This window comes from Podarcis liolepis (assembly GCF_965112155.1).
Source record: "Podarcis liolepis genome assembly, chromosome: 9".
NCBI classification, from domain to species: domain Eukaryota; kingdom Metazoa; phylum Chordata; class Lepidosauria; order Squamata; family Lacertidae; genus Podarcis; species Podarcis liolepis.
The window spans coordinates 16,462,695-16,468,694 of record NC_139564.1 but is presented as its reverse complement, the minus strand read 5'-3'; the positions used below and the strand labels follow the sequence as shown (position 1 = coordinate 16,468,694).

The 6,000-nt window shown below is 49.5% G+C and overlaps 1 protein-coding gene and 1 long non-coding RNA gene across 2 annotated transcripts in view; both read left to right on the top strand.

Moving 5' to 3' along the window:
- Positions 1–829: 829 nt before the first annotated feature.
- The window catches only part of LOC310686050, a 317,292-nt gene continuing 312,121 nt past the window's right edge, over positions 830–6,000 (top strand). The window contains exon 1 of the long non-coding RNA XR_014515681.1: positions 830–2,294. This is a non-coding gene — a long non-coding RNA (uncharacterized lncRNA). The remainder of the gene's footprint in view (positions 2,295–6,000) is intronic.
- The window catches only part of GPRIN3 (GPRIN family member 3), a 40,801-nt gene continuing 37,522 nt past the window's right edge, over positions 2,722–6,000 (top strand). Inside the window, exon 1 of the mRNA XM_083458704.1 lies at positions 2,722–3,249. The gene's annotated coding sequence lies outside the window, so the exon portion shown is untranslated. The remainder of the gene's footprint in view (positions 3,250–6,000) is intronic.

Here is a 6,000-nt window from a genome sequence, read left to right as displayed (position 1 = left end):
GAAGCGACTCAGACTGGATGTGATTTGTTAAGATTGCGAACATAAACTCACCAGCTGCAGCTGAACTAACACACCCCTTGGTAACCTCTAGATTAGATTATGGCAGTGCACGGAAGCTGCCTTTGAAGAGACCTTTGCTGTTCACTACCAGCCTCCACCAGCCAAAGGTCTCCACACCCTCAAGCGACTTTCCCTTTGTTCCGTACTGCCTCCCAGAACCCCTGTGTAACGCCACCTCTCATTCTTCCATCAAATACCTCCTCAAAATCCACCTTGTCCGTGAAGACTTTGGCTCAACCCTCAATTTCCCACGCCCTCCTGCAACTCAACCTATAATTAAGCCTAATGCCCTTAAATTAATCCTGAGCAATTGCATATTCCTTCCCTGCTTATCCCCGTCTCCCCTCCCCTCCCTCTGCTGTTTCCTCTGTGTCAAATTGTAGATTGCAACCTCCCTGGCGCAAAGACCCGTCTTGTTGACCTGCGCTCTGCAAGATGCCATCGCACACCGATGACACCACATGCGCAGGCCTGCTCAGAAATTGCCACTGGTTCAGAATTTGGTGACTGGTACCAGCTGAGAAAATGAGACCAATTGTGAAGGAGCTACACTAAGTTACTGGTGACTTTGTGGGCTCAATTCAAAGTTCTGCTGTTGCCCTTTTGATCCCTGTAACATTCGGGTGAAGGCTGAAGGGAAAGCCTGCTAAAATGTGTTCCCTGCCCTCCTGAATGTCGTCGTCTACTTCTTCTTCTTCTTCTTCTTCTTCTTCTTCTTCTTCTTCTTCTTCCTCTTCTCCTTCTCCTCCTTCTCCTTCTCCTTCTCCTTCTCCTTGGAAGGCCTTGCTTAGTTTTCTCTCACCATGGGAATCTCAAGCTTGGTGAATAGTTAGATGCAGTGCTTGGGCGTGTTCTGCACGTGCAATGGAATGAGGTGGCAGAGCAGACTGTACCACTTGAGATTGTAGGTTGTGATGGGTGGCTACCACTTTTTAAAAGCTTTCCCACAGATGAAGCTTAGTTCAAGAAGCAAACAGGTGGAGGCCATAGAAGGCTGTACCCTGCACTTGGTCCATGGTCTGACAGTTCTCTACAGTGGTACCTCGGGTTACAGATGCTTCAGGTTACAGACACTTCAGGTTAGACTCCGCTACAAAAATAGTACCTCGGGTTAAGAACTTTGCTTCAGGATAAGAACAGAAATCACACGACGGCGGTGCGGCGGCAGTGGGAAGCCCCATTAGCTAAAGTGGTGTCTCAGGTTAAGATCAGTTTCAGGTTAAGAACGGACCTCCAGAACGAATTAAGTTTTTAACCCGAGGTACCACTGTACTTGCAAAGAGGCATTATGTCATTTTTACGGAGAGGAATATTCCCTTGACCTCACAGGTGGCTGAAGGGCGACCTTCTTGCAATGGCACAACAACAGAGGTGCAAGAGGTGTAGGGATGTTGCAGATTTCTGTCAGAAATGGAAACAGGAGTGGAAATTGCCACAATTCACATATTCGCCCAAGGTCAGAAACAGAAATTGCACAAGCAAATCCAAACGGTCATCACTAGTGTTTCTAGGTCTTTCTTCCACATACCCTTTTGCTTCTTATTCATTATTATCAATAGTGAGTTATTACAAGCCTTTATCTGTGCAAGTGAAGTACCATGTATATTGATAGTGTCATATAATTCGTGTTAAGCGTCTATCTTTTATGATTTTACATTTGTCTTCACAGAAAGCTGGTCTACTTACCCACCACAAGACACCCCAGCATTTCATCAGTAGACTGCTTGCCATGGTCTCTTCACACACACCCCTTCAATAAAATATTTGAGGGAACTGCCCCCCACCCCAAGTTGATGGGCATTGCCATTCAAATGCTGTGGGTGCACTGCATCAGGTGATTTGATTGTGCAGGGCGGGGTTTACCCCCCCCCCCAATTTTATTCAATCTGGCACCCCTGATTGATAGAACAGAGAGGCTTCAGCCTTCTGCAATATTTAACACCAAAAACGAACAGGCCATTAACACCAGGTTTCCTGTCTGCTGGAAGCTGTCTGCACTGAGCCATCTACACTGGTGCCTCGGGTTAAGAACTTAATTCATTCTGGAGGTCTGTTCTTAACCTGAAACTGTTCTTAACCTGAAGCACCGCTTTAGCTAATGGGGCCTCCTGCTGCCGCTGCTGCACGATTTCTGTTCTCATCCTGAAGCAAAATTATTAACCCAAGGTAATATTTCTGGGTTAGCAGAGTCTGTAACCTGAAGCGTCTGTAACCTGAAGCGTATGTAACCCGAGGTACCACTGTACTCTGAACTGGGGGCGCTGGCTCTGGGTATGTAGCAAGGTGTGAGTGTGGTGGGGTGGATGACACTCTGCACATGGGCAGGAGCACTCTCCACGTTTCCATCGCTGCCGATCTTTGGCGTCCAAGAGAGTTTACAACTGAGCTGCGTCCCCAAAATGGGAACGAAGAGAAGGGCGATGCTGGGTGGCACTTGGCGGGGAGGAACGAAAATCTGGCCCCAGACGGGCGGAAACTTCAGCTGCTGTGTCTTCCTCTCTCCTGCAGCAGCAGGAAGCTCTTTGAGAAATGCGCCGGGCAGAGAGGCAACCGGGGCGAGAGGCCTTCCTGCTCCGCCTCCCGGAGCTGCTCTGAATGCCCCGATTCCTTGCCGGCGCAGCCAGCAACGCGCGCCTGTGACGCGCGGGCGCGGGCGCGCGGCTCCCTCTTGCCTTCCCACCTCGCGGGCCACCTTGGAGGAGCGGCTGCTCGGAAGGCGGTCACGGGCACAGCCGCTCCGGGAGCCGCCGGCAGCGGAAGCAGCCGCCTCCCCGTCCGCCCGGCCAAGACTAGAAACGCCCCCCCGGAGGCACCTGCGCCGCCCTCTGCAACAGCGCCAAATGCGCGCCGGGAGGAGCCGGAGCCACCCAAGCAGCCGCGGCGTTCCCGGCTTTGCCTCCCCTTTCGACTTGTGGCTCCTTCTCCCCACGGTGGGTTTTCCCTCAAAATCCGAGCCTTCGTAGACGAGGCTTTCCGGGTTTCTCCCGCGTTGAGATCCATCCTGGCAGCTTGGGCGCCTGGATCCCGACCTGGAGGGTTCTTTCCGTCTGCGTTTTTACGCGCCAGGCTGCGAGCGGGGAAAGCTGCTCGGTTGCTGCTCCGATGAGGAATTTCTCTGCAAGGTCATCTCTCCTGGCTGCCGGTGCTGCTGCTGCGGCGGCCGCTGCTGCTTCCCCCTGGCTGCGGAAGGTAAGCGGAGGCTCGGGGAGTTGCGCTTGCGATGGGGCAATGCAGGTTGCAGGCGGCGGCCGTTGAGGATCCTGATAAAAATCCTGCCGCGTCGCAAATGTACGTTGACTAGATTACTCCTAGGCGCGCGCGTAACTGGGGAGTAAGCACGGCGGAATTGGCATCGGCTTAGGATCGCGCTGCGCCTAATGGAAGAAATGGTATCCAAACCCCTTCCTCGCAGCCTTGTTTTCATCGTCTCTCTCCCCTTCTAAATATGTAAATAGTATTATTATAGAAGTCCCGCTTTGATAGGAAGAAACCACATACTACTAATAGGTGAACTTTGCAGATAAGTTCAGTTGCCCTGGCCGGGGTTGCATTCATTTCAGGCACATTCAACCCTAATATCTTCTTTGCAGATATGTAGTTTTTACTGGCCCTTGTAGGGAGAAACCAAGAAAAAAAGTTGCACGTGTGTTTTTGGTATGGGGGTGATGGGCAAATATGTTTATTTTAAAAGGAGGTCAGTCCTCTCCTGCAAGTGATCTTCAGTTTGCATGCACCAAAAATTAAATCAGGTCAATGGCCAACTCAAATTATGATATTATTAGTTACATCCCATAAAAGCTTTGATGCCTTTAGGATTGCTATTCTCCCCTAGAAAGGAATTGGAAGAGACATCCTATGAGAATTGCCTTGGGGAAGAGGGAACAAACGAAGGGGACTGGATTGAAGCCCAGATGCGTGACATGTGTACTAACTGTTTACGAGCTGCTTTGATGGCTGGATAATTTATTATGAAAATAAAGCACTTGAGGGAACTTTTCCCAGACGCAAGGTCAGGGCGAGAGGCCCTGGTGCTTTCAAGAGGCCAGCTGCTTCCTAGGCTACTTTTGCACAAACGATCCTTCCAGGCGACGTAAAGATCTCAATCCTTTTTAACTACGATTCTGATCTTGCCGGAAGTCAAGGTAAATTGAGGCCTGCACCAACCCAGGTGTTCTCCAGAGCACATACACCACCGTTCTGCTTTGCCTGTTTAGAAGTGTATGTGCGAGAGTCTGTAAGCCCAAAACAGGGGAGAGATTCTAACTCGTACGCAGCTTTACTGTGAACGCAGCTTTACCTTGGGAATGCATTTACTGTAGTCTCAAGAACAGCAATCATCTTCCATATACACCCTTTGTAAAATTGGCAGTAAAAACCACCACTTTCTAGAGCAGACCTTAGCAATTGCACCACCATAGCCATTTTGGAGACCGGACGAAAAGGGACACCCTCATTTGTCGTTGCTCAGAATGAATGGAGGAAGATGCAAAGTTTTGCTTCTTTACCTTCGAACAAACACATTGAGTTTCTTCTTCCTGTTTCCAAGTGGTGGCTTGTCTGTAACAAAAGCTGAACAACAGACTAGGTAATATACACATGTCCCAAGAAGGGCATTTTAACTCTTGGTTTATTGACTTAATTATATTTAATTTGACGGAGGTGTTTTTCAATACTGCCTTCAGAGGGCTTTTAAAAGATAAGGTAGGGAGGAGAACTGCCAACAAACAGATGTATTAATTTTTTATAATAATAAAAAAGTGGGTTCACAATATGTCCACTTCAGAGGCTTTTTGTCGACAAATGGTTAACAATATCTGGACAGAATCCAGAAGGTTCTCTTTGGCATGCGGTTTGTTGAGATGAATGGGAGCTGCAGAGGAATGTGTGAAGCAGAACTTCCCTCCAGATCCTGCCCTCTATCACACTGCTGCAGTGTGTTCGGATTGTGCAGGGTGCCCCCTCCCTACTCAATCCAGTAGATAGAAGAGTCATTGCCATAGCAACACCACTGTCACAGCACCGAAATACTTCCTCAGTACAGGTGATGGGGAAAACAAGACAACAACAGAACACAAGCCTTGTGGCATCTTCCGTTAATTCACACGTACGGTTTGGGTGGCTCCTGCTGCCACTGATTGTTGTTGGGGGGCATTGTGGATGAAGAGTGGGGCATTTATATTTGTGCCAAAAAATTGCATCCCCCGCATTTTCTGTTTCCCCTGCCAGCCTGCATGTATCCTGGTACTCTTCCCCTGCCCCCTCCATTTTTCATTCATTGATTCCCAGATGGCTCTGCAATGCTTAGCTATGATCGTCAGCCCCCTCAGCATTGGCCAGGCTGGCTGGGGCTGATGGGAGCTGTAGTCCAGAGACAGCTGTATGGACACCATGTTGGCTTCCCCTGAAAGTCCACAGGAATGTGGCTGGGTCATAGGAAGAAGGCCTAAGCAGGGTGCAAGGGTATATGACTAGCCTGTGTGAGGTGGATGCCTTGTTGTGCTCACCGTCCCAACAGGGTTGCCAGGAGAACAGACAGATATTCTTCTGGTGCTTTTGCTGAAAGAAAGGGGAGCACAGGAAGATATACAATACAGTCATACCTCATGTTACGTCCGCTTCATGTTACGTTCTTTCAGGTTACGTCCCGCGGCAACCCGGAAGTACCAGAAAGGGTTACTTCCAGGTTTCACCGCTCGCGCATGCGCAGAAGCGCAAAATAACATCACGCACATGTGCAGAAGTGGCAAATTGCAACCCGTGTGTACGCAGACGTGCTGCTGCAGGTTGCACTCTTTTTATGTTGTGAACGGGCCTCCAGAACGGATCCTGTTCGCAACTGTACAGTGGTATCTCTGTTTACGAACTTAATCCGTTCTTGCAGTCCGTTCTTAAACCAAATCCATTCTTAAACCGAGTCGCGCTTTCCCTCATGAGGCCTCC